General features: G+C 42.6%; 2 protein-coding genes across 13 annotated transcripts in view; both read right to left on the bottom strand.

The window, feature by feature from the left end:
• NDST2 (N-deacetylase and N-sulfotransferase 2) overlaps nucleotides 1-18,158 on the bottom strand; it is a 130,736-nt gene extending 112,578 nt beyond the window's left edge. Inside the window, exon 1 of the mRNA XM_017806878.1 lies at nucleotides 18,060-18,158. The gene's annotated coding sequence lies outside the window, so the exon portion shown is untranslated. The remainder of the gene's footprint in view (nucleotides 1-18,059) is intronic.
• Nucleotides 18,159-23,620: 5,462 nt separating this feature from the next.
• CAMK2G (calcium/calmodulin dependent protein kinase II gamma) overlaps nucleotides 23,621-27,109 on the bottom strand; it is a 117,554-nt gene continuing 114,065 nt past the window's right edge. For all 12 annotated transcript variants that reach the window (XM_017806894.1, XM_017806882.1, XM_017806887.1 and 9 more), the window contains one exon: nucleotides 23,621-26,322. The gene's annotated coding sequence lies outside the window, so the exon portion shown is untranslated. The remainder of the gene's footprint in view (nucleotides 26,323-27,109) is intronic.

The raw sequence follows: 27,109 nt of genomic DNA, 5'->3' as shown, positions 1-27,109 counted from the left end.
TAAAAAACCCAAACTACATTATTCCTCAGTCTTGTCAAAACCCTGCATTTTTTTAAAGTAGCATTTACCCGCAATGCAGAAGACACTTCTACTGAATATTTTATCATCAGTGTAATAATCTGAATGTAACACCTTGTTTTAAGTGTGATATTCATAATTTCTTTGTGATCTGATAAGAATCATAGTTATTTAAAACACTTCAAAATTATACAAGACATAACTCATTCTGAATTTAGCCTAAAACTCATTCACATCAGTTCCTACCACCTGTACTGTCCAGTTCCAAGTATTTCAAAGACTAGCAAAAGAAAGCCTTGAAGACAAATTTGCAAAATAGTAATCAGGAAAAGTAGTTCTTCCTTTTATCCTTCACATTTACGGCTATCCGAAGCTCAAGGAAGCTGTCCAAAAGATCTTAAAAGCTTGTTTTCCTTTGCAGGATTTGTCTATATAACTGACACATAAATATCAGATTACTTTTGACCCCACAAAGTTTTAACCTCAATGTACTGATGTACTGCAGCAATACATTCCAGACTCATTTGTATGCTGAATGAAATATTTTTCCTTTAGCCAAAACTGAATTTGTTACTTTCCAGTATCCCTGACACGTTTCCCTTTCTGATGGTAGCAAGCTATCTATAACTAAAACAATTACTGGAAACAAGAAATCATCAATATCCCTTTAACAATATCTCTTTTACATAGAAGCTATTTCACAAATAGAAAGTCCCCTGCAATCACAGTAATTTGTAAAGATGCTGTAATCAGTATGAAAGATCCTGACAACGCATACACTGCACATTCTGCAACTGAGATTATGTTTCTTACCAGCAGTAAGAAACTTTATGTGCCCCTGCACTGGGGCTTGAAGTGCAGAGCTCAGAGCACCTTCCTCACAGCTCAACACCCAGGCCCAGAAACAACAGGCCCAGCAATACCATTATCATGAAGAATGATGATAAATACACAGGTTTTTAAAGGGCTGCTGGGTTTTCTGAGCACATCAGCACAGCTGTAGTATACTAGATTCACTCCTCCCTTGATGGTGGGAACAGCTGTATGAATTAGCTATTCACTGGAGTACTGTTCTTCTGAACCTGCCTTTAGACATGATTCCTACCTGCAGGATGTGAAGTTTGCAGCAGCTGGTGTCTTCATGATGCTGTTTTACAGAAATCAGAGGTGGCATATATAAAAATGAGCCAAACAAAACATAAAACTCACTGAAAAAGATTACTCAGCTAATTGACAGAAAGAAGGAAATACAATGAACAACCCACTTGAGATTCCAGTACAGTAATTTGGTCTCTTCATCCACCCCACAGCATTAGAGCGGGCAGCGTAAAGCACTTTTTATATTTTCACTGCCATAAAGCGGATCTTCTGTCCTGATCTGGCCAGAATTACTGACAGCAGCTGAAGCCAAACCTCATCAGTGTCCTGGATAGCTTCCCCTCCATCATCTGAAAACTTGGACAGAAGTGTGTGACCCTCTCCTCAAGTCAAAAGCCTCACATAGCCCGTAATTCAACTCTCGCAATTACAGGTGGCCCTGAAATAGATTAAATATCTTGCTATCCATCTTCAAAAGTACTCTTATTTGATTTCAGCTTTTTTTGTATTGACAACTGGAAAACATGGATGGTTATCTAAGTACTGCTAATGAGATCTAGTACTATCTCCCTGATGTTAGCCATCTGGGTTCTACTTGGGTCATATAATCTCTCCATTTATTAGCAGAACAATTCCAGATGATTCAAGAGTTTTTAAAAATACTAAATTAAAGGATGTCTCTGATAGGCCCAATGATGAGATCACCACTAATTCTGAAATAACAAAAGCTTATGCCATGGTTTTGAGTCATCTGATGCTGGCAATAACCAAGTATAAATGACATTGTGCTTTTTGGACATATAGAAAAAGGTCTTCTGGCACTTTAGAGAGAGGTTATGACAAAGAGTGCTCAATCTGGATGAGCCTGAAAACTGGATTTGAAGTGGTCATACAACAAAACATCAGTGAAAACAGCACTTTTCATGGCTTTTGGCACGTTTATCTAATGCTAAGAAGTTAAATAAATATGATGGATATTTGCTGAGTTCCTCCTTGCCAACATAGGCTGTAAGTGAAGATGGCCCCACTTGCTTGACTCTACTCCCTCCCTGAAGCACTAGATACAGACCCTGCAGCTACTGCTCCCCTTTTAACTATTTCCAGAGTAATGTATGTTCTACTAAATTCACTTGTTTTCACCTTTCCCTGAAATAGTACTGACAAATAAAAATACTTCCTTGCAAATTAAGGAGTCAAGGAGGGGGAGAATAGCAGACACAGCAGGCACTTTCCACCAATGTATGTTATGCAGATGAAATAAAAGGCAAGCACATTTCACAAAAAGGCCTCAAGCAAATGTAATTTTCCATTTGATCCCAAAAAACTACTTCTAGCACAGACAAACTACCTAGAGCTTCAAAACAGCCAAGTCAACATCGGGTGCAAAAGGAAAAGGCCATTTACAAATCAAGATCTCCTTTTAAAAACATTTTTGAAAAGACTTTCACGCCTTTGTTTTCCTTCTTTTGCCTATGTTTCTCTTCCAATCCTCAACACCTTGCATAATAAGTTTGTTCTTTAATATGAAAAAACTTTATACAGCAACTTTTTCCTCTGATTGTCGCTGACAGAGGTAGAAGAAGATGACTGACTTGCTGTTTGTTTTTTTAAATCCATCAACAAAGCCTGTGACTGCCCCAGCTTTCTGCTCTGGACCATCTGATGCCCACTCCACCATCAGCTCTCCTTCCGTCCACAAGGGCAGGTGGCTCCCAGCCAGCCCTGCACAGCCCTCAGAAAGGAAGCTCACACAAGTCACTGGTCAGCAGGCAGTGACACCAATGTTTCCTGCATCCTATACTTCTTGCTCAATCTGTATGCTGACTATTCCAAATAAAGAACTTCAACAAAGTTATAAAAGAGGCAGACCCATCAAAACTTGCACTCAGGTTGTCAGCAGCAGTGTTACAATGAGGGGGCCTTGTAACACTGCAGAGGTAAAGCACTTTTTTTAGCACAGTGATCAACTTACTGTTAACTTCTTTGGTCTCTTCAATGTGAAGATGTGGATTTTAAGTAGGTAATATGGAAAAATGGGTCTGCTTTAATTATAGTGCCTAGTGAACCATTGATCACACAGATATTTTTTTCAGGACTCCTTAAGAATGAAGTACCAAACCACTGGGCTGCTCAGCTACATCACCAAGTGCAAGACAAACAGGATTAATGAAACTAAAGATACTCAGATCTACAGAAAATATACCAACTCCACTAAGGGCCCCCAAATTTAAATACCTACATACATAAATTATAAATGGAGCAATTCTCCTGAAAAATAACACAGAATTCACAATGTGGAAAACAATAATGAAAAGTGGTAGTCTTTTCACTTCTAAAGGAAACTTCAAGAAGTGTAACTACTGCAATGACTCTGTGGTAACATGCCACTGGGATAAATAGGGAGCCAGTCTCGAGTCTAAAAGGCTTTCCTCACATTCACTCACAATAACTTGTTTTGTCTAAAGACTTTGCACATTAGCTATTATGTTAGAATATATTTTGTAGTTGCACACTTCTTCGCAGTCAATACAAACTCAAGGTGCTCAGCGATTTGGGTTGTGAGGACATGGAGATGGATTAGAAGAGGGATCTGATCAACATTTTTCCTATCATCTGTGGGATCTGCTGCTCCCACAGTGGATTCCTGACTGTTGCCTTGCTCTATGTTTCTTGGTCCAAATAAAAAAAACACCTGTGCCACTGCATGTTATTCTTGCAGGCTTTTTTCCTAAAGAAGCAGCGTAGAAAAAGAGGTTGGCTTGATAAGGTAAAAGAAAATACCCCATATGGACAATATGAGTGCAAAAGGAAATTGTTGACTCATAAGCACTATATTAAGCTGTTTCACAGAATCTCCCACCCTCACCCTCTCCACTTCCTTTTTCCCTAAAAGTGCTTAGATTTATTTTTCTCCCTGTATGCTAGCAAAGCTTCACTACCATTTAGGTCAATACTAATGCTACTGTCACAGAAGAGAAGACTAAAGGACAAAACACAGGAAGTAGTTCAAGGTATGACTTTTTTTTCCCCACTCATTATTCCCCAAAGACAATGAAAAAAGTCCTAGCAAACACAGCAAGCTCAGCTCCCAAGATCTGGTATCTCAAGGCTGCAAATTGCACATACCACTATTTAACACCATCAAGAAGTAATACAAAAACAACGCTTGCTCACATTGTTGAGTTCCAAAAGTTCAATTAATACCAGACACAAAATAATCCTAAATCGGTAGCATGCTTTCTTCCTTACAGCAATTACAATAAAACATGTACAGATGGTAGAATTAAAAGAATAAGTTTCGGAAAATTAAATTTTTCCTGTGTATTTTTATGATCCGTGCAAGTTAAAAATTGTTTTATTTAAGGAAGACACATTAAAGTTGTTCAAGCAAAATTAATTTTGATACATTCTATCTTACGAGTGTTTGTTCTCACAGCCTTCTCAATGTGGTGTTGTATATCCACACACGTGCCTCTGTGTCTCTCCTCCTGTCTACAATTCCAACGTTAAAGCAAAATCCTACATGACAAATGCCACTACACAATCATCCCACTGGTATCACATGGGCAGAGCTATCACCTGATATGCCACAAGGGCATCTTGAGCTATCTGTAAGTTACAGCAACTCTAGGTGGTTATTCTCAGTGTGGAAGAATCACAGAACGAAACCAGCATTGCCAAAAGATATTCTCTGACAGCCAGGTCTTCAGATTCAGAGATGGGGATTCCATCCGAGGCACAAGTGCTACAAAGCTTTGTATCTACTTCTGCTACTTGTATCTTAGCTATTTCATCTTTGTTTCTCCTCCAAAACCTGTCTCTCCCACCTAACCTGTTATAATCTAACCTTCTCATGTTCCTCAAGCCACATTTGCCCGTCCTTGCTGGTCATCTGTCAATTCCCTGTCTAATGTTTCCCCTTTGGCAACACAAGCTGACTGATGCAGTACCCTCCTGATGCAATATTTTCCATTTCATTAGCACCTAAAAACCTACTAGCAACTCAGCAAGTCCATCATTTCCACGAACCCCATTAATTTCCTAGAATCAGACACCTTTTGCCAACAGTTACAGCCTTCATTTCCCACAACTCAGAAGCTTCAGCTCCCGTCTCCTGTAACGATCCCTCTGTACATTGGCCAGCTCCAGCTCACAACCCGGGGTGCCCCAGGACCGGAGCTCTCTCCTCTTCCCTCTATACAGAAACTGCAGAGTCCAGCCTACAGGACAGGTTCTCAGTTCTGGTGCAGTTCCAGTGCTGACCATATCCAATGGGCAGGGACCTGCAATTCAGGGGAGACATCAGGGTCAGCCCCAGGATAATGCATGGTCAGTGGGGGTGGCATCTTCAGAATTTCCAACCAGCCCTACAAATTCTTAAGCATGCTAAAGCTACAACTACTCCCTTGACAGCATTATCTCTCAGTTAATTCTCATGGGAACATAAAAGGGTATTCTAAGCAGGTATTTTATATATTTCAGACATACACTTCTACTCTGTTTGATAGTCAAAACCACAGTAACAGATATTCACGTTCACTGTAGTTCATATTCACTTCACTATCTACAGTAGCGAAAAAGATCCCAACCTCATTCTCTAGAGTAGACACAAACCTGCTACATTGCATAGTTAAGTTAGCAATTCTCATAATTCTTATCCACCTACTAAAAAAAGAAAAGTGATACTATTTTTCTGTTGAAAAGGGAATTAAGGTGTGGTGGTAAAGACTAAAACTACAGTAAAAGATGTTGCAATCATTGCACGTACTATCCCACAAAAAGACGAAAATTGTGTGACAAAGTGCATTTACAAATGCTTTAAATACTGTTATCTTCTGCTCAAAAGAAAGCTGGAAGTTTTCCAAGGCAAAGGTAATGTGTGTATACTTTGAAAACATACAGTGTAAATATTTATCATTACTTACTTGCTGGAAAAAAGAAAAAAAATAAAGCAAAGTACAAAACCCAAAGAGAATCTCATTTTCTCTTTTTCCAATTTGCACACCTGTGTTGGGAGAGTCTTTTGATAAAGCCAGTGGCCAACCAGCACATGCTATTTCATTGTGATGAGCAGCTGATGTGGTGTGATAACAACAGCTCAGAAGGCTGGGAAATAGTACTTGGTGAAAATCAATAGAATCTATTAGGAGTGGAATCTTCACAGGATTTTGGATGTTCAGACATCACAGATCTCTCTATGCAATGAACTTTCCTGAGATAAAGCTGCTCTTTAGAAGAAATAAGTCACATCGTGCAAAGCATGGCTTGTACAAAGTCATATAATGAACAGAACTTTTAAGCAGAAATAAATTGCTTTAGAAAATGTAGCTTTTTACTGGAACTGGCTTTTGGGTCTCCTGACAGCTGACATCTTTCTCCAAAGAAACACAGCAGAATGTCCAATATCTGTAAACTACTTTAGATCTCATAGTAACAGAAGAAAAACAGTACACTGACTGTTTGAATAGTGCAATCAGGAAGCACTCTTACAGAAATTGCCACGTCAGATATCACAACTGGGTGGCAACTGGTTTGTAATCTCTGGCATGGGGCCTTCCAGTCCCAGAACCATCATTCAGAAAAACAGCAGCTGGCACAAAAGGATCAGAAACATCAATATTGACTAAAGTTACATTCCAATGTCAAAATTTTAAAACCATATATGAAATTTCCAGACTGCTGGGCTTTGAGGGGGTGGAGGGGGGGGGTGGAAGGCAATGCTGGCTTTCCAAAGAGGTTTCTGATCTCCTGTAAAATACAAACTGGTAATGCCATAAAAGCTAATATCCCAGCAAGAATGAAGGTCTCCTACTGTAGGTGCCCTGAACCTCACCATACACAGCCTCCCTTTCTCACAGACCATCCGAGTGTAAACAGTCAGGAGGAATGGGGCTTACCTCAAATTGTTAAGTGGTTGACACACTTCACTGGTTAGAAGCAGAAGAATATGGTAGAGGTAATCTTATGACTGCCTGGCTCTTGGAAGGGCCAGGGGGCTCTGATGAATGTATTTATTGCTGTAATCTCGAGCCAAATGCCTAAGGGTGACTGCTATTTCAAATCCTCTAAAGCCTACAAAAACAGATAATCCATTGTTTAAAGATTTTAACTAAAAAAGACCAAGGTTGCAAAGCCTCAGGCAGAAAGAACAATGAAACACTAGACAGGAGAGCACTCTGCATTAGTTTGCTGCCCACATACTGCTGTGCTTTGCACTATACAAGAAACAGCAGCAATCAGACCTTTGTGTTGAGAAAGAGCTTTTACTGAAGAGAGAAGAGAAAAGGGATTCCTCTGCTCTGTCTCATAGCTACCTGCTCCCAGATGCACTATACACCAAAGGTCTTAAGCCTTAGCAATGATTAGTTATGCCCAACATAAGCTACATTAAATGGCACAGAATTTTTAAAGCACTTGGCACTGCAATTAAGGCCCCTTTAATAAAATGCCTCAAGCTGAATACTTATATATTGCAGCATTCAAAAAAATCAGTAGTAATTTACAACATGTGCAGTTAGTACATTTAAAGCATGACTATGCTGTGCTGCAGCTATTGCTGTAATGGCAATGCTGACCTCGTGCAAGAAGCTTGCCAAGCTGAAAAAAAAAATGCACAGTATGACTTGCACTCCAGGAGAGACACAACATATCTGAGCAACTGTGACAGAGGAAGAACTATGGCACTCACTGCTCTCATGTACTGCTTCCTAGAATTTGCTATTTCCAAACCCAATAAAAATTAGCAAACATTTCCAAGAATTTTTGTGTGACACTTCCTCATCCCTGTATAAGATGCTCTTGGGTGACAGTGATAGGACAAAGAGTCTTCTGCACCAGTATTAACAACTCAAAGCTAGATTCAGATCTGTACTAGTCAAAACTAATTTACACTTTTTTCTTGTATTCCCCACTGATCTCCATTTCTGCAGCCCCAGTGGAGCTGGTCTTAGAGGCATAAAAAAGGGATAAGAAGTCTCCTCACATTCACAGGATGGGTTTCACTGCAGTAGTCAGCTTGTTCCCATAACTTCACACAAAAAAAAATAAAATTTCTTCCTGAATCTCATTCCTTTTCCTTCAAGACAGATGGAATCAAGCTAGATAAGATTTTCTAACAAGTATTACCTAAGGATGATTAATTTTAGGAAATTTAAATTTTAATGGTTGTGTGTTATATCCTAATGTCTGTGCATACAAGGTCAGTCCCATTTCATTTGGCTCACAGGTCCCTCATTCTGGCTATCACAAAAGTCCTGGCATTTGTGCTCACAAGCCTTGCAACCACCTCCCCAGCTTTGTCAGCAGTTTCACAACTACACTGTGGTACATGGTACAGGTACTTTTACCTGTGGTAAAAGGTCACAACTGAAAATGAGGATGGAACTCCATACAGCCCTTGGAAAAGTTACAATATCCCAACAGAAAGCTGGTAGCAGAGCCTGAATAACACCAGTGCCAAGGAATTGTGAAGACAGGACAAAATGAGCAGAGCTCTCAACACTCATTTTCAAGCTTGGTGTCCTCAGTCCCATCCTGACAGATCAAGCATGAGGTTCCGAAATCACTAACCCATGAAGGCCAAACAACATCCCCATCCAATGCTTTCTCCAGGGGAAAACTTATGACAGGGGGAAAAACAGCATCTTGCATTTGTGGCTTACACCCTTCATCTGTATGAAGATGTGTTTGGTTTTTTTTTTTTTTTAGGTTGGCTCATTTTTAAAAGTACCCAATACAGACTTTAAACCCAAACAGTTTACAGACATATCCTTTAAGAACAGCCTTGCTTCCAGTGCAGACACTGTATAAATTTCCACTGCCTTGTCTTTCAGCACTGCCTGTAGCTGATCGTCACCCTTGCACAGGATGCATTTCAGGAAGATGTAATTGCAGGAAGGGCCTGAGCACTCACAACAATTTCAGTTCCTAAAGAGCTGTCCAGAATCGTATCATGGGTCAGACTGTTGGTGCCAGGGTGCTAAGAAAAGATGTTGAGGAAAACACAGAAACATTTCTTGTTTGTTTTGGTTTCTTTTAACAAGATAGGGGAAAAAAAAAACAAAACCAAGAACCATTCCATAAAAATGTAACTAGTTTTCTGACATAATTTGTCATGTCTTTTTGGTAAATTGCACAGGAACATAAAGATAATACAGCACTGCTTATCAGAGACCTGCATTTTTCCTGTGACCCCAGGGTTGGTCTGCACCTTGATCAAAGCAACTGCTTCACTCTTCCCCTAGAGGCATCTTCTTCACAAACTATATCACTACTATTTCTTCAATCTTTCCCCTTATGAGAAATCAGCTGTATAAAAACTAATCCAGTTTCCAATTAAAAGTGGAAAAGAACAGGCAGCAATGAAGGACTGCAGTTATTGGGCTCTCAGTCTGCTGGGTATGCAGCTTCGCTCTCAACAGGTTGCTTGTTTCCAGCATCATTTTAGAGTTTCCCGTGACCACTGCTAGTTAAGTCTAATCTAGATAAATCTAACATTTAAAAAGTTAGCAGGACTGATGCAAAGGGTCTTGTGAAATCATACTTCTAAGGTGATCATCTGGCATGTCTTGAGGTAGTCGTACCTCTCCTCTGAAGAGAGCAGCCCTGGAATACCATCAGCTCATCCTATCCCCAAGACACTCTGTGGTGTCCCAATATAAAAGCATTTGAGCCTGACTGGGTTTCTTAGTGATCAATTGAAAAGTAATATTTTCTCTTTTGGAGAAGGACAACAGCAAAAAAGGGGGTTTGTTTTGTTCTGTTATTTTAATTTCCACATCAGTTTCCTGGTCCTCCTTGCTGAGTGGTTGTGCCAATACTAAGAAGGGTCACTATAGGATTGGATTGCTTTCCTCACTGGCAGTATCAGCTTAAATGCAAACCAAGAAGAGTATGTTCAAAGGACATCTTCACCGTACTTCCATTCAGTAATAGGAAAATGCTAGGACTAACAAAAATAAGATAATTATACAATAGCTCTACAACACACAAGAGAATTAACTATAACCACCTCAGAGAAACATTATGTTCAACACCAACTGCAATTATGACAATCCCTGAACACTAGTTTGTTCTTAACCTGCCCACAGACACAACACAAGACCAAAAAGGAGTTTCGAGCTCTGCCTGCTACCACAGGCACTGCACCATCGTGTGTGGTTAGTGAGGAATTTGTATTTAAAAGTAGTGCTGGGAAAGGCAAACATCAATATTTTGTTTGAGGCAAAGCAAGTTTTCCTGCAGAAAGCTCTGTGTTTATATGGACTTGGGCCATGGAAACATACTCTGTTCCACGCACAGTTACAGGATACTAAAATATAGATGCAAACACATGATAAAAGCACATTTTCTTGGTAGCCTTGAGTCAGGAAAGCAGACTTATTCACATTGTGCTTTGATACAAGCGACCAGATCCGAAACAGGAACATAAAGGAAGGATAGGATGGAAGTCTGCAGACAAAACTAAATCAGGAGACAGTGACAGATCTCTGCTTATGAGGAAGATGATTATGACTCAGCCATAAGTAAAGCGCATGCATTTTGAGCTTAAGTATCAGTGAGTGAATCCAAACATTTAATTAAAAATTAATAAAACCAACAAAATTACAAGTAACAAATTAAAATACATTATTTGTAACTGAAATGGGGGCAGGGGAAAGACTGATGTTTCAGAGGTGGTCTGGACAACAGATCAGACATGAAGACAGGCTTCAACACCAAAAGGAATCTTCGCGGCTGCTGGACTGGGCCGGGATCCCACTTTATCCCACTGAAAAAGCAGACTTAACACTGCAAGAGCTCACATCATTCACAGAGCTGATGAAACAGGGAGCTGCAGCAGTCCTCATGCACAGACACTCTGTGGTGATTGATGCAGTGTCTACACTAGTTTCTGTCTGCTCTTTTTAATAGCTCTGCAGCCCTCAGTAACTGGAAGGACAAGCAGTTCACCAACAGTAAGGTGACGGTTTTTTCAGTAGTTCCATCACTGAGACAAATGATATCACTTCAAAGACTTCTCTATACTTAAAACAGACCCCCACACAGGTGATGACCAGAAGAGAAACAAAAACAAGACATGGGTGATGACAGATGCAAAAGGATGACATTTTAAGGGGTCAGCCAAGATACCAACCTTTTCTCCACTAAAATTTCTACCTTTAATTAGATTGCACAAGAGTTCCCAGTCTTACTTGCCCCTCATTCATCTTGGACCATCAAATATTAAGAGGTATTCAAGTTGTTGTGAAATTATGTTATTCATCTCAAGCAGGGATCTACATGCAATGTGCCACTGCGTTGGGACACTCCAAGCCTGATCTTGTTCAAAGTTAAACTTCCAGCAGTGCAAAAGCCAGACTGTGCAGAAGAGAAGCCTGTCTCTTTACAGAAAAAAAAATCATAGGCCAGTACCTGACATTTGGACATTCTCCTTGCTTCTGGAGGCAACTACAATCTCTGTGGTTAAGGCTTTGAACTGAACAAAGACCTACTCATGGTCTGGTCTGACTTCTCTGGGACAGGTATGGCTGGCCAGGACCACAGAAAAGTCCTGGTTACCAGATACAGCAGACCCCTGGCTGTTGGACAATGATAAAAGCAAGGGCAAAGACAATTGACAGCTGTGGAGCACTTGGCACTTGGAAAAGCTTTCAGAATAAAGTGGGAGTGGCACAGAATCACTATATTAGCATTAGCTTAAAAAGAAAAAATTACAGAAAAAGTTCTCTAAATATGGGAAAGGCAGTTAAGATCAGAAGAGACAAAATTGATGTGAATCAATTAATAGTGAAGACATTAAAATGCTATTCTGAAAGCAGTCCAGGATTAGGAGCAAGTTAGTATCACTCTGCAAGGTGTTCAATTTACCTTCTGCTCAGATACTTATCCTGCTGACATTTTCTACATCTGGACTAACATTCTCAGTTTTTAATATATTCAGTGGAAAACCAAAAAAGAACTTCCAAAATGTGATTCACCTCAACAAATGTGGACATCTGCTTCAGAGCAAAATGAACTGCGCCCTAACATACCCTTAAACATGAAGGGAACTTACAGTGCTCAGATGTGGACACTGGTGTCCAGTTTTATATCTCCACAGGTAGTCAGATGAGTCCAACTCTAATCATCCAAGAGATACCCCAACTGACTGTTTCAAAAGCCCTTTCTGACACAAAATTTCCCATGCACTCTAAAGCACTGGTAAGGGCTAGAGAGCTAATGCAGAGTTGTACAGTAAGAGGCTCTCAAGACAAAAATAGACATTTATAAACTGTTCTGTGTTTCTTCTAACCTTTCTGAAATAAATCTCAAGTTTCTCTGCTTTTCTAAATGGAGCTCTACTTGGAGCCTATCACAGCTAAGGCCTATCATCCCACTGTTTCCTTTGAGGAATTAATACCAAAGTGATTGAAAATGTAAGAGTTAAGATCTGTTGAAGAGCTCTAAAAATCCACATGCAAGCTCTGATCATACTTCAGAAGTACTGCCAAGCAAATTAGCATTAATTAGAGACAAGCTTAAAGACCAATAAAATATTAGGCTAATGGAATCATCTGGAACCGTAAACCTAAACATGATCAAAGGAAAACAAGTTGCTCTGTCACATAATCTGATGGTCCTGACATGGGAGCCTCCCAAATCGAACCACTTAGAGGAATGTAATATTCTTGCAGGGCTCCTGATGCAGAATTGAAGGATGTAGGAGACTGGAGAAACAAAGAGAAGAGAAAGGGCAGGGTACTGGGGTTGTATGCTTTCAAACAGAGTGACCAGATGGCAGACCAGAACTGCAAAAAGAGATTAAGAAGGGATAAAATTGTCATTTTGCTGTCCCTCTTTCCTCCTTCCTTTTTATATCAGTTATGCCAATCCAGCTCCCAAGCTCATGACTGAAAACAGAGAAAAAACATACATGAATAAATAAAAGCAGCAGTGATCTCTATCTCCAGAGAGGGCTACAACTTGTTGGCGTGTCATCTAACACATACAATTTTATGTCCTACTCTCTCCCCCGTTGTGGAAACCTTCCCTGAGGAGGCAACCTGCAAGCCTCTTCATGTGAGCTACAAGAAGGTTGGAGAGCAGAGGACAGACTCTACTATCCTTTGCTTTACAGAGAATGCCCTAAACAAACTTTTCCGCTAATGCAGACATTTCCAGAGGGGAAAAAAAAGAATTCAGAATAATGCACTGCAGAGTTGAGAGAGAACAGATCAGGCTAGTGCAGTACAACTGTACTTGTATCCCACCAAAACTCTAGATCACACTCCCTTATTTCCATCACACACTCAAAACATGAGACGAAGTGCTGTAGATGGTAAGTGTGGTGTGACACATGCAGAGCACAGGGACCAGCACCAGGATCTGCACAAGCCCCCCCATACACTGAGCAGAGGACAAAACTCATCTCTCTTTTTTTACCCTCCTTTGATTCTGGGGAAAAAAAAAAAGAATATTGGCATGTAATAGCTGTTAGTTTTAATGCTTAACTGCATAATTTGTATTTAATGACAAATATTACATTCACTTAATGGAAAGAAAGAGTACCTTATTTTAGGCTAAGTTAAGGCATTAACATTTCAGCCTGAGAGAAGCTGCAAATACTGCTGATGTTCCACGTTTGCAATCCCAGCAGGAAGAACAGCTGCAGTTACACACAGCTACAAACACACTTGGAAGAGACGGGTATTTCTGAACATCTTGGTGTTGCTAGTACATAAGCAAGTGCTGCATGGAGCTGTCCGTTCTTATTTTGCAGTATTCATTTTACTTGACAAATTCAAAAGCAGGCTGAGTCCATAGAGAGAGAGAGCTCGTGACCATCCCTCTCCTTGTTGGAGAGTTTGGGCAGCTTTAAAAAACGGCAATTCCCACTTCTTTGAAAACAGATCTCGTGACACTGCCCAGTGAAAGCCACAAATATTTTGAGAAGGTCTAAACTGCATTCACAATCTTATCAACCCCCTCACATTTGCTGCTAAATCAGTTAGCTTACTAAAAATATCAGCAGGCATGAATGTGATGGAGAATATCTTCCTAGTGCAGAAGATTAATTCATCACTCATGTCTAGAGATTTCTACTGCATTTTTAATAGGGTACATATGGATTCAGTCTAGTGATCTATATCACTTCCTTTCTGGATATGTGTCTGTATTGAAAAACAGTCCCCAAACAGCAATTGCCAGAGGCCCAAGACCTTCGAACGCTGCTAGGCAGAAAGAAAAGGTACAGCTCTGATCTGTTACTCCAGTAAATCATTCAGTGGCAATTTAAGACATAACTGTGCTCCAAAGCTCTACTGGATTAGATTCGTGCCTCCAGAGTAGGATCAGTAAAGCAGAAAGTCTGTCTGCACCGTCACTGCTGCACCACACAGCCTGGAATCTCAAATTCAGTGGCCGAAGAAGAGGAACATAGTTCCTTGTGACTTTGCTGGAGTGGGAAAATTGCCAGTGTAAGGGCAGGGGGCACAGCTCAAAAAAAAGAGAAACAAAACCCAGCCTTTGAGACTTTCAGAGCTGATGTCAGAGCACCCGGAGCTCAGGCGGAGCTGCATCAGTGCACGGTGCCTGCAGACTGTGCTGCTACAGGCCAGAGGTGAAGTGCCTCAGCACAGCCATAATGAAACTCAGGGCTTCACCTCTTTGCATTATGTTCAATTAACCAAAGCAACTGCGTTCAGCAAAGTCACAGTGAATTTTCTAAAGACAGGTAATGTTGGACTGGGCCTTCTAAAAATACGCTCCAAGCACTAGCCTTCTACCAGTCCTGTACTGCTCAAAGCCTGTCATCAGACAACAGCAGCAACTTGGATGTACTCATATTCAATCACAGAGTCTAGAAAGACAGCCAGAAAGGAAAAAATTGAACTCAAAGACCCTTGAATCAGCAACAGCTACAAAAAGAATAGAGAAGCATGGAGAGCAAACAGGAGCATTCACCCCAATTATTTCCAGAATCCAGGACAGACACGGCACTCGCGCCCAGCGCCACCACCACCATCTGCCTGTGCTGCTGCTGCACCACTGCTGTCTTACACCCACAAACTCCACTGCAGCTGCCTGTTGAGCTGGAAATTTGATAAACTGCAAAGGATGCTGACAGCCAGAGGCTGCTCCGTTCTCTATAAAATATCCTGTAATAAATTACATTACAGACTGGGGAAAAGGATTTGGAAGAGCGAGAATTAAAACACAACCTTATGAGAGCTAAATGAGACCAATTAAAGGAGATTTGCTACAAGTGCTAAGGGATTTTGACCTGAGCTGTAATCAGGGATAGATATGCATTCCTTTAAAAGAGGGAAATGAGCAAGAGATCATATGTAAACAACTCTGCCAATTAAAACGAAATGGATTATCTTATCTGTGCAGCTTTGCTCAGAGAATCACCGCATATTCCAGATATACCACAAAGAGATCTGAGACAGTCATTCAATCCTCTGAAACAAGGCTCAGTGATGAGGAGATAGGCTGTGGTTCAGGCCTCAGCTGCATTTTATTTCCTCCACACACCCCCTTTTTTTTTTTTTAAGAAATCATGAAATTATAAAATAAAATACAAAACTAGGCTCAGGCTTTTTCACCAGGCCACCTACATGAATTCTGACACAGGTCAACCTGAAGGTTAAGCATCACAACAGTAAAACGTGCCTTATGCAAAAACTATGCAGCAGATCCCACCATCACTACACTACCAGATACTGCTGGCAAACACTGAGCTTGCCCATGCACACGCTCATGTCCTGGTAAACAATCACACATAATATTCAATGCCTTAAAACAGTGACTCTCAGTTTTTCTGTATCACAATCCCATTTTGCTGCCAGATGCCCCAGAACCCCTCTCCTCATGGGCAGCAATACTGGAGGGCAGGATTGGTCCCACTCTCCATTCTAAACCCCAGTCTGAGAACCCACACACACGAGCAAAAGTAATTTCTGCAACCGGAACGAAAAATTTGACATGGACAGATGTACCACTGCTCTTGCTCTGTGTCCTTGCTCTTAGCTCATTCTGAGATGCACTTTTTTTGAAAATTCCATTTCTTCTTCACTCAAAATCATATATACATGCAAAAAAGCAGTTTTACAAGGCCTGAAGAAACAGTAAACAGAGGAAGAAAAGACCCATTAGGAAACCATCTTCAAGGAGCAACAACAAGGAAAACACTACCATGGACTTAGAAGGCAGCAAAAAACTAAAAGGGAAGAACGAACAAAAAGAAGAATTTGGGATGAGAAAGAAAAATATAAGAAGAAAGCAGCAAGTGGACAAGACAAATTGTAAGAGATATATACTTGTTCACAGTTGCTGACAGCAGAAAATTTTTAGAACATTTTGTGCTGGTTGCCAGATTTGAGCACAGTTTTTCCACTGGCTCAAAACTGGTCTAGTGGAGTCAGCCTGCTTTTGGAACCAGACTAGCTCTTAACACACCACAATCACATCTGTGCAGCGTGAAGTACAAACTAAAGTGACTATGTCCAATCTTCCAGCAGTTGGATCAGTGATCTCAGTGCCATGAAAACAGCTGCACTGAGAAACCCAATAAAGAAACACTGCACAAACCCACCGTGGATGGAGCCCCTCAGGTGCCTCCATGCAGCAGCTGTACAGGGCTTGGTTCTGGGATCACTAACTGCTGTAGGTGCAGAGCCAGCTCACACGGGCAACGTGAGCATGTGTGGGCACCCACACCGATAAACTCTTGGGGCTGATGCTGAGCATCTAATCTTTTCTCTTAGGGCTCTTAGAGTGGTTTTGTACACAGTGTCCCACCATATCGATGCTACCTAGATTCTCCCATCATGAAAATTTCCTAGCCCAATTACCACAGATAATTGACTGCACCTAACCTGAAAAATTAATCAGAAGTTTCTAGTTTACATCTTTGCTACAAAGGGCAAGGTTACACTTCCTAATGAGAAATGCACATACAATTAACAACTGAATACTTCTTTGGCAAGACCAGTCACAAAGAATCCCAGTGTGGACTAGTGTAACTTGTGGCTGAATTCAGATATGTGACATTTGCCCACTTCTAATTCAGGCAACACAGAGTTTATTCACTCTTGCTTAAGCAAACAGGGGTGTCTCGTGCTTTATTTATCGCTTTACCACTGCAAAAACATTTTAATGACTAAATGATGGTAAATGCTATACGAACGATTCCTCATGCTCCATCAGCTTTCCATACGTAACACAGTTTTTGTTGTGTCTTCGTGGTACCGCAACTGTACCCGCGGCTGGCCTGCACTGAACGCAGCCCCCAGACAGCCGCCTGTGCAGCACGGGCAGTACAGCCGCACCAGGGGACAGGAGCATCCCCTGCCCCGCTGCACGGCGACTTGTTCAGCGCCGGTCCCGCCGTACCAAGCACCCTCACCGGCCGCAACACGGCGCCGCGGGGTAAACAAAGCCGGAGCGAGGCCGGGAGCGCAGCCCCGGCCCAGGACCGCGCTCCCCGCCGGCAGCCGGAGCACGGGGGGCTCCGAGGGGCGGCAGCCGCGATGGGGCAGGAGCTGCCGCTCCGGGCCGTGCGCCGGGGGCTCCGCGCCCGCCAAGAGCAGCCAGACAGGGCTGCGAAACCTCCGGCCCCGGGCACCGCCGGCACACGGGGCACCGTGTCTGGGCGCGGGCCCCCCGTGTGGGCTCTCGGCGGGACGCCCCGGTCGCACAGGTGGCTGCGGGGCGGGCGGCGCCTCCGGGGCGGGGGGGCAGCGCCCTCCGTGCCTCCTGCGCCGGCTCGGCCCCTCGCCGCCCCCCGCGGCCCGGCCGCCCCTCGCAAACACCCACCGCCCGGGACCGCCGCCCCCCGGCCGGCACAACTTCCCCCGGCCCCGCCGGCGCCGTTCGCTCTGCTCTGCCCCGCCGCCCTCCGAGCCGGCCCCGGCCGGGCCGCACCGCCACCACCGCGCTGCCCTCCTCCTCCACCTCACCTGCCGCAGGGAGGCCCCACCGGGCGCGCAGGTCTCGGCTCCCAAAGGGAGGGAGGGCGGGCGTCCCCCGGCGCGGCGAGCAGCGCTCAGGCCGGTCGCGGCCCGCCGGCTCCCGGGCGCTGCGCGTCCCTCCGGCCGCTGGGGGAGCCGCCGCCGCGCGGCGCGGCCGCCATCTTCCGCGGGGCGGGGAGCGGGGCGGGGCCGCCGGGAGGCACCGCGGGCTGGGCCCACAGCGGGTCCCGCCGCTCCGGCCGGGGCGGCCGCGCCCCGCAGCCGGACACGTGGCGAGGGGTTCGTGCAGCCACCGCCGAGCTGCGGGAGGGAGCGGCGGCACCGCCGCGGCCCGGGCTGCGGGGAATGGCTGCGGCCGCCGCGCTCCCGGCGGCGCGGAAGGCGTGGGATGTCCAGGAAAACAGTAGGAAGGAATTGACACCGCTGTGACATCGCCGCAGCAGCCTCCCGAGAAACACAAACACGCACGCTGCAATTTGCCGCTTTAGAAAGGTGGAGGAAATTGTAGTAGGAAGCCAGAATGGGATGTGAAGCCACATCACAGGATCATTTATTTATTCTCAGCGGAGGACAGAGAGGTGGACGGCAGTCTGGGAGTGCTGTTACACGGCCCTGCTTTTGGATCTGCTGTGCAGAAAGCACCCACCGCACTTTGGAGAGCCAACATTTGGGACAAGTTAGCACGACTGGGACCTGGAGTGGTCAAAAGCGACAGAAGAGGAGCAAGCAAAGGGAAGCAGGTGCTCAGGGAATAAGGCCTCACGTTGGCAAAGTGCTGCTTCGCATCCCGCTGTCAGAGGATTGCTGGCACGCTGTGAGTCACTCAGGAAACCTTCAACAAAGCAACACAAGAGGTGGATTTGCTGCACAGGAACCTGCTGCTCTATTGAAAAGCTGAAAAAGCTTGAAAGTCGTGGCTTTCAGACACATTTACACAGCGCTTTTCATCTTCAGCCTGATCGGTTTGCACCTGAAGCACTGACCATGCTTTTGCAAACCTGTTAAACCCACGTTAGCAGGTGAATCAAATAACGCAAGAAAAGCAGACAAAGCTATGAGCACTCATATCCTAGTGCGCTTCAAAAGTCTGTTCTGCCTCTGGCTGACAGAACCCCCACCTCAGCAGAGGTTGATGAGGCAGCTGCTCCCACCACCTGCAGTCACATCAACACGGGCCTGTGCTGCCAAAATACCCAGGAGCACATATTTGAACACGTGATTGCATTTCTGTTGAATTAATCCAAACACGTGCTGCAGCGCTCACATCAGATTAATATCATCTGCCTGCCTGCAGCCATCCCAAAGCTAGTGTGGCAGCAACAGGTGATCCCAATCTACCAGACCTTGCACTTTCCAAAACAGCTGAGCAAATCTGAGCCAACAGAGGGAATATGTGGCAGATCAGCACCTCGTGTCATGTGTTTGTAGCATTTATGATCCAGTACTACATTCTGTGAAACTGGATTTAGCATTTCAAAGTACAGCTTGATATTCTACTAAAAAAAAAAATTATTTTTTTGTAGTTCCTGTCTCTCTCCCAGTCTCATCAAATCTCAGTTACACTGAGGAAGGGGAATCAGTGACAGGAGTTTATGCTGTACACTACAGTACTCTATACAGGTGCAACAATATCAACTTAGAATTCCATTTAAATGTGTAGTGGGAGAAAACACCCCAAAATATGCTCCATCTCTCCAAATCCCTCCTCAGGCCACCAGAGAAGAATTCTCTTGCATTTCACCACAAAACAACTCTGTCCTTGCTGTCTTTCCAGTTGCCTCCTATGTAGCTTCCTCTACTCACTTTGCAAGACACCCTTAACTCCATCTTGCATCTCCATTCTCTTCCCCACACCAGCCTCCTCACACTCCAAAAACCACTCTCAGTGCTCAGCTTTATAACTCCCATCTTCCAGGCTATCATATTGCTCCCTGCCTATCTCACTTAGCTGGTGCTATCCCTGGTAACATTGCATTTCTCTGAAGCAACTTCTCCTTCTTAAGGTTACATAAACAGTCTTTCCCTGGATATTCCATTTAATGGGTCAGGAAGCCTGTTTCTTCCAAAAGGGAAAGTTTAAGTAAAACACTACATAAAGATTGAATGTGTTACTGTTTCTGTTGAGGCTCAATAGAGTCTTTGTACCAGGTATGGAAGATTTTTACTGATACTGTAAAAGATTAGGTGGTGTTAAAACTTGCTAATTTATTATATTTAAAACAATTTTAGCATTAATACTACTTTGGAATGAACAAGGCTGAAATCTGTTTACAGTTCTTAGAAATATTTAAGACAATCTATACCAACTTTGGGCCTTTTTATACAAGAAAAAATATGCTAAATCTAAAGGAATGAATTTCAAATGTCACATTAGTAGAACAAATATTTTTTATGTAAGTATGTACTTTTTCAGTTTATTTTGAACTTCTAAACACATAAGAAGAAACAAACAAATAAATGCTTTCTGGAACAGGAACAATCATAAAGCAGTAGCACTGCTATGACTACTGATGTAACCTATAGGATGTTCTTCCAATGTAAACAAGGCTTCTGAAGCACAGCCCTGGTGCCGTTTTTGCAGGCTATCCTCTGTTGGTATGAGCATTACACTTTACCACCGAAACAGGAAGGAGAAATAAACCACACTGAGATGGTATTTCATTGCAAGAACTAGCCAAATCCCAACTGTGCCAACATACAGTCACATGATGCATTAACAAAACATTTTCTGTGAATAAATGTCATCCTGCCCATCCATTTATGGATAATTATGGCAATTCTATAAATTGCCACTGACTAGGGACAACCACCTTTCCCTCTCCCTCCATCCGCCTGTGCTTTAGAGGACCCTCCTGCAGCACAAGGAACTTTCAGACCGAGATTTTATTGACTTAATTATTTGCATCCTTTCCTTGTAGCCAGTCTGTCTTAAAAACCATAAGTGTATGCATTTTTGTTTTCTAATACCTGTTAAGTACATAATAAATTGGCTTAAAATTCTTCAGAATATTACATGCTAACCAGTAAATTCCTATTCCTTACCAGCAGACAGGACATTCCTGCAGGTGAGGAGTTCTCAGGCACTAAGAATCTCAAGGGAAAAATTCATAACCCTCCACTCAAGCCACTTTAAGTGCCCCTAAGGACCACCTTTCCCAAGTCTAATAAATTCATACTAAACCCAAATAAACAAGCATTCCAGGTGCATTAGTGTGCAGTCTCAATCCTCTCAAATACTCAGGAAAAAAAAATCATCCATGATGAATAGCAGCAATACCACCCAGCTGCTCTGCAGCACTGTTCATCAGTCTCTCACAGCGGTTTCTACAGAGGTCAGGCTTATCATCTGCATGGGCAAATGGCAAAGCTGAAGCACAGAGTGCACAAGGCTGAAGCACAGAGCACACGAGTGCCTTACCCTGCAGTCACTCTGCAAAAGCCATAGCAAAACCAAAAACAGATCACAAATCTGATCACTAGTCAAATGCTCTGTCCGTTTGTCTACGTTATCAATTACGTGTAAGTAAGAGGTAACAATTTCCATAATAAAATGGAAAGGATACTGACATTCAGGGTCTAGTTCTGCTCATGCTTCTCCGTGCATCTCATGGATACTATAGCATAAAAGCATCCTACCAGACCTTTGTGCCACTAGCCCAGCGAGTGAGAGCAGACCAATCCTAGTTTAAAAGGAAATCTGATTTGGGCCTAAATAAAAGCTACCATCAGTCATAGGTCTCCCACAGAGTAACTCACCTATGTATACAAGCACGTGTGTGCATAAATTGGGAGAGAGGGAACTTCGAAAACCATGCTCAGACCATTCTCTTTGGTAGGAAAATGGCAAAACTCCATCTAATAGGATGAGCTGATTTTAACCAGCTATGGCATACTGGAAAGTAAGTTTCTAGGAACATCCCTGTTTGATAGCTCAATACTGGAGCTATCACATTGCAGGGAAGTACCATTCCCAAAGCCTGCTGTCAGCTAAAACATAAGAAGAGGTAAAACAGACCCCATATATACGCTACATAAATATTCTTGACATGAGCATTAGTCTGACTATTGTGCTTTCAGTAAGTGTTTAAATTACTCTTGTCTTGCTTAAAAGAGCTTCTAAGAACATGGGAGATCATCACGAATTTTATGAGTACCTTCCTAGTGCTTATTAGATCATACTGCAACGTTTTTTCAAAGATCATTAGATAGGATTAACTGCTTCAGGAGAGACCTTACCTGATGAATGATGCTGCCTTGCATGTCGGAAACGATAGCAGAACCTCTCTTTGTTGCTGTAATAGCAGGAGCTATCTCTTCTGGGCACGAACAGATTGTCTTCTGTCCCAGTGAAACGGGCTGTAAAACTCTTACCTTCTCCCTTTAAACACTAAGGACAATTTTCCTCCTGTTTCATCAGGCAGCAGAAGTAATCATCTCCTTAAGCAGCAGCAACTGACACCTATTTACTAGGTAATTGCTGCAGTTAAAGGGGATTAAGTACACCCAAGTTGCTTTCTGTGATAAGGCAAAGCCACCTCCTCCCACCTGCAGTGCTTCCCAGATACACCTGGGAAAAGCTCAGGGGAGTGGAGGCCAGCCAGGCCTGCCAAACGGGGGACTCAAGTGCTGGCTGGAGCCCCTCAGCCTTCGCTGCAGCCGGTACCAAAACAAGACGTGTGCCCCCAGTGCAACCCCAGCAATCACCGTGCCAGACACAAGGCCAGCGGTAGCAGGAGATGCAGAGAAGCACCTGAGCATCTCTGTCCCTGCCGACAGCCTGGCAGGGGCTCAGCACCGGGCAAGGGCAGCACCTGCAGCAGGCTCACCGCTCACTCAGCTACCCTTTAGAGGGCAGTGTGAGCTCTGATAGGTGGAAAATTAAAGAAAAATGGCAAAGCAGCAAAGGCCTGAGTAGAACAAAGCCTACCCAGCAGGGCATAAAAAAAATGCTAATAACAAGAGGCAGTATAAAAACAAAACCAGGCTAAAACCAACTAACTTTTAACCTGTTGGGAAATGATGCTTATGCTGCTAGACCTGACAAATTTGTACAGTTGAGTGGCTGATCTGTGCCTCTGCAGAAGCGTCCCAGTCAGGACACAAAATACACTAGGTTAGAAATAAATAAGCCACCCAACTTGAGATCAGCAGGTTTACGTCAGGCAAACCTAACGGCAAGAGGGCTTCTCCCACAAGGAGTCTGAAATATTGCTGAGAAAAACAAATAAGGAAGTAACAGCATAGATTTGCCGAGGATCAGGCTATTGGGAACAAAAGCAACATTTCCCTGTTATGCCTGGTCTGTCAGGGACACGCCATTAAGTTCATTTTAACAGGGTCTGTTGTCCCTTTGTTTTTAATGCTAGCATTTTTCCCCCTCCTTTTAGGTATGGTACCACTTAACTTTTTCTCCTTTTCTAAAATTACATTTTTAAATCACACAATTAACTCACACACACACACACACACACAGAAAGCTCTATAAATTGATTCTTATCCCAGAAGTACCATTGTTACATGGTTTAAGACAATAATGTGACACTCCAAACTTTACACTGTTTAAATGTTATTTTATTAAATATCTTCAGTTCAAGGTTTCATTGTAACAAAGCTATGAAGGTTCTACCAACATTCAGACCAAACAAACAAACACTAGCTAACTTTAATTATTTCTATATCATGCAAAAATTCTGCATCAAATGCCTTCCATTTCCTGTTTAAAATGTGATATTTATAATATATATTATATAGATGCTTACATTAGCCCCATAAGAGAACATTAAGAATGCTAAAGGTGTACAGCTGTGTTTGATAATGGCCATACCAAGCTAAGGTTCTCATTAACTTAAAAGGAAACAAAACAAACGAAAAAAATCCGAAATAATTTGTCTCCAAGACTGTGCAAAAACAAAAAACCAACATTTCTGTTCTTTTAAAATTTTCTCTGAAAGATGCATATACTAAATACAGAGGGTTCTCTTTTTTTTAATTATTAATAATCATCAGGTAGAGACAAGGAAGATCAGACCAAAAGAAGGCATGCATAATGTTTTGTATTTATCTTTTTTAAATGGCATAATTGTAATCTGTTTGCTCTCTGTGGCTTAAAAAAAGTCTGATTAAAATATCAAGGCTTTTCACTTTTCCACTTCACTCACTGGCTTAGTGCTGTTTTAAGAATGTTTTGAAATAATAAAATCTAGTGTTTGCCCCCCATGAGTTCAATCCCCGCACTCCTCCCTTGGATAGTGGAGGGAGGAATAAAAGGGTGTTTTCTTAAACAAACCTGGAAAGGTCTGGATGGTCTTTTCCTTCATCAGGGGTTGGCTCATCTAATCCTGGTATGGGATAGCACCTCTCTAACAAAGAGAGCAGAGTGCTATCTGTTGCAAATTGACAGCTCCGCTTTGTGCAACAGCTTTTATTTTCTGCATTTTGTCGAATAAGCATTAAAATTCCAAATTGTCTTCTTTTCTGTAGTCTGCAAAAAGGTTGCCGATGCTGTCAAGGCAATCATTTTAACTCCCTCTAAAGATCCAAAAACCTGATTAGGGGTAGACAAATGCAGGTAAAAGCTCATCTCAACTTCTGCAAGCGATGCCTTCCCTTGGTCAAGACAAATCCCATCAGGTCTGCCAGAAAGGCCATTTTCCTCCTGGGGCTAGGCTCCCTCCTTGGTAAGGTCAACAAAACACTTACAACATTCCCCACCCGATGAATAAAGGAATTGAAATCCTTTTGCAGCAAAGAAAAGAAAGGAAGATGAATTGGCCCAAAGGACAAACATCAGATCACATGTGCTCATTCCCTTTCCCCTCTGTTTCATGAGGTATTCTCTAACACCCAGAGGTAACACAGGGAGGTGGCCAAGAGTCCTTCAGCTACAGCTTTTGAGGTTCTGATCTGATAGTTTTCTGTGTTACAACATCACTGTAAAAAATAGAAAAATTATCCAAATAAACACTAGGAAACATGACACTTACAAACATCAGATGGGTTAGTGGTGGGGAGAAGCACCTGGCTGGGGCCACTGGCTCCCACTGCTATTTTACTCGGAGACCAAACAAATCAAACAGGAGGCCAGGTAACCCCTTCAATTCTATGGGTGCATATATTTCAGTATAAAAAACACACGCTATTTATGCCTCATATAGGAGTGTATGTGCAAGTTTTCATGAAGAACATAACACTAAGGTTTTTGTCTGCTTCCTAAGGAACACGTGTTCTGCAGCACTGTGGATCCCAACTACGCTACTAGAAAGGAAAAAAATAATAGAAAATCCCTTACGTGTACCCTCTTCCTCTAAAATCTCTGCTCTTAATGCAATGCTTTTTTGTTTTGTTTTGTTAAATTAAATAAGCTGGCTTCAAAACTCCATGTTTGGCTGTTTTTAAAACCAGGATCACTAAGGAGCGAACTTCTATTCAAGTTATATTCACTTAAACCCATTTTTTAATCCCTACTTACATCTTTAGTTTTAAATCAACATCCCATTTTGTTTTATTTCTTAAAAAAAAAAGAAAAGAAAAGAAAAATAAAAAGGAAAAAAAAGTCTGTTTTGGGATCCAGCAGCCGAGCAACCAGCTTTCCATAGCGTTCTTGCTGTGCAGAAATCTAAGAAACAGGCTGAAGTCAGACTGCCAGGCAACAGGAAGAGAAGTGCCTCCTCTCTCTTGAACCCCAGTCTTCACACTGGCTCCTCTGGGGTCTCCTCACCACCTCTCACCGGCTGAAGTTGCAGCACAGCCCGAATGCGGTGTTAACTTCCACCGTGGTTTGCGGAGCACAGTTCAGCCATCCGCTGCTCAAGCTGCCTCCTTTTTTGCTCTCCCTCTCTCTTCCTCTCTCCTTCACTTTTGCTTTCCCCCTCACTTCATTTCTGAAAGATGTTCCGGTTGCTGCCATTTTCTTAGCCCTGGGGGAAGGGGCATGTTGGATAATCTGTCATTTATTTAGCATTATTCCTGGTTTTTATTATTTTATACAAACAACATGTCTTTTTTTTTTTTTTAGATTTAAAAACACCTTCGTACAGCAGAAACAGACACGATGGATCCATGGAAAACAACAGAAAGGCAGCGCCCGGAGCATCAGATGCATGCAGGGTTTCGTGCATTTGGCTGCTGCCTGTTTGTAATTTGTATTTATTTTTTTAACGTCAAAACAGACATGACCGTTGCTGTCACTCAGGCACTCCAGAGCTGCTTGCTAAGAAGATATTGCCCTCCAGCTGAGTATCTCCACAAGTTGCTGCAGTCAGGAAGAGGTAGTGTCCACCCAGAAGGGAGAGGGGAGAACAGGATGGAAGATGGAAGGAAATAAAGCCAAACATTAGCTGTATACAATTAAAAAAACCCAAGTTTTCTACAGGCTAATTATTTGGTGTAGGTAGAAACCCTTCCTAACATAACACAGATTGAGGCTCGCAAGGAGAGCTCTGAAGAGGCACATACTTTCCCTTCCAGGTGGCTGAGTGTGCCAATGAAAATTAACTACTTGCTAAAATGAATTACGTGCTTCATTGGAGCAGACCTGGGCCCGCTATCTAAAGCGACGACCTAGAAGTTGAAGAAGTTTCCTAAGGGGTGCTCAAAGGCTCTGGTCCTAAGGAACAGTTTCTGCCTCACTTCCCATTTACTTTTACCCTGAACTGAAAGATAATTCTATTTTTCTAAGGGTTTAGAAAACTTCTATTTTTCTAAGTCTTCAGTAATTTTGTCTCTGGATGTTCTTAATATTTAAACAAATGGATGAATTTTTCTGTAGTTGTGTGAAGTTGCAGCCCTAGTGACTTTGCTTTTAGCAAAGGCTCCTCCTAGCTAAGGTTCATAAGCCAAATCACTGGATTTATTTTGATCAGTTTTTTGATCTGGGTTTTTTTCATGCTTGTTTAACATTGTCCTGTCATGAAAGTATAGCCAAAACCTTCTTTCTACCATTTCTTTTGCAAATATTTCTAGAATCTCTCTTATTAGTCTTCTCCCATCTCGGTTCCTACTTTCTCCTTACGCAGAAGTCCTCTGATTAACATCAAACT

Source organism: Lepidothrix coronata, unplaced genomic scaffold (genome assembly GCF_001604755.1).
Source record: "Lepidothrix coronata isolate B3197 unplaced genomic scaffold, Lepidothrix_coronata-1.0 Scaffold17, whole genome shotgun sequence".
NCBI classification, from domain to species: Eukaryota; Metazoa; Chordata; class Aves; order Passeriformes; family Pipridae; genus Lepidothrix; species Lepidothrix coronata.
The sequence above is the reverse complement of the archived record's forward strand: the minus strand, read 5'-3'. Positions and strand labels throughout refer to the sequence as shown.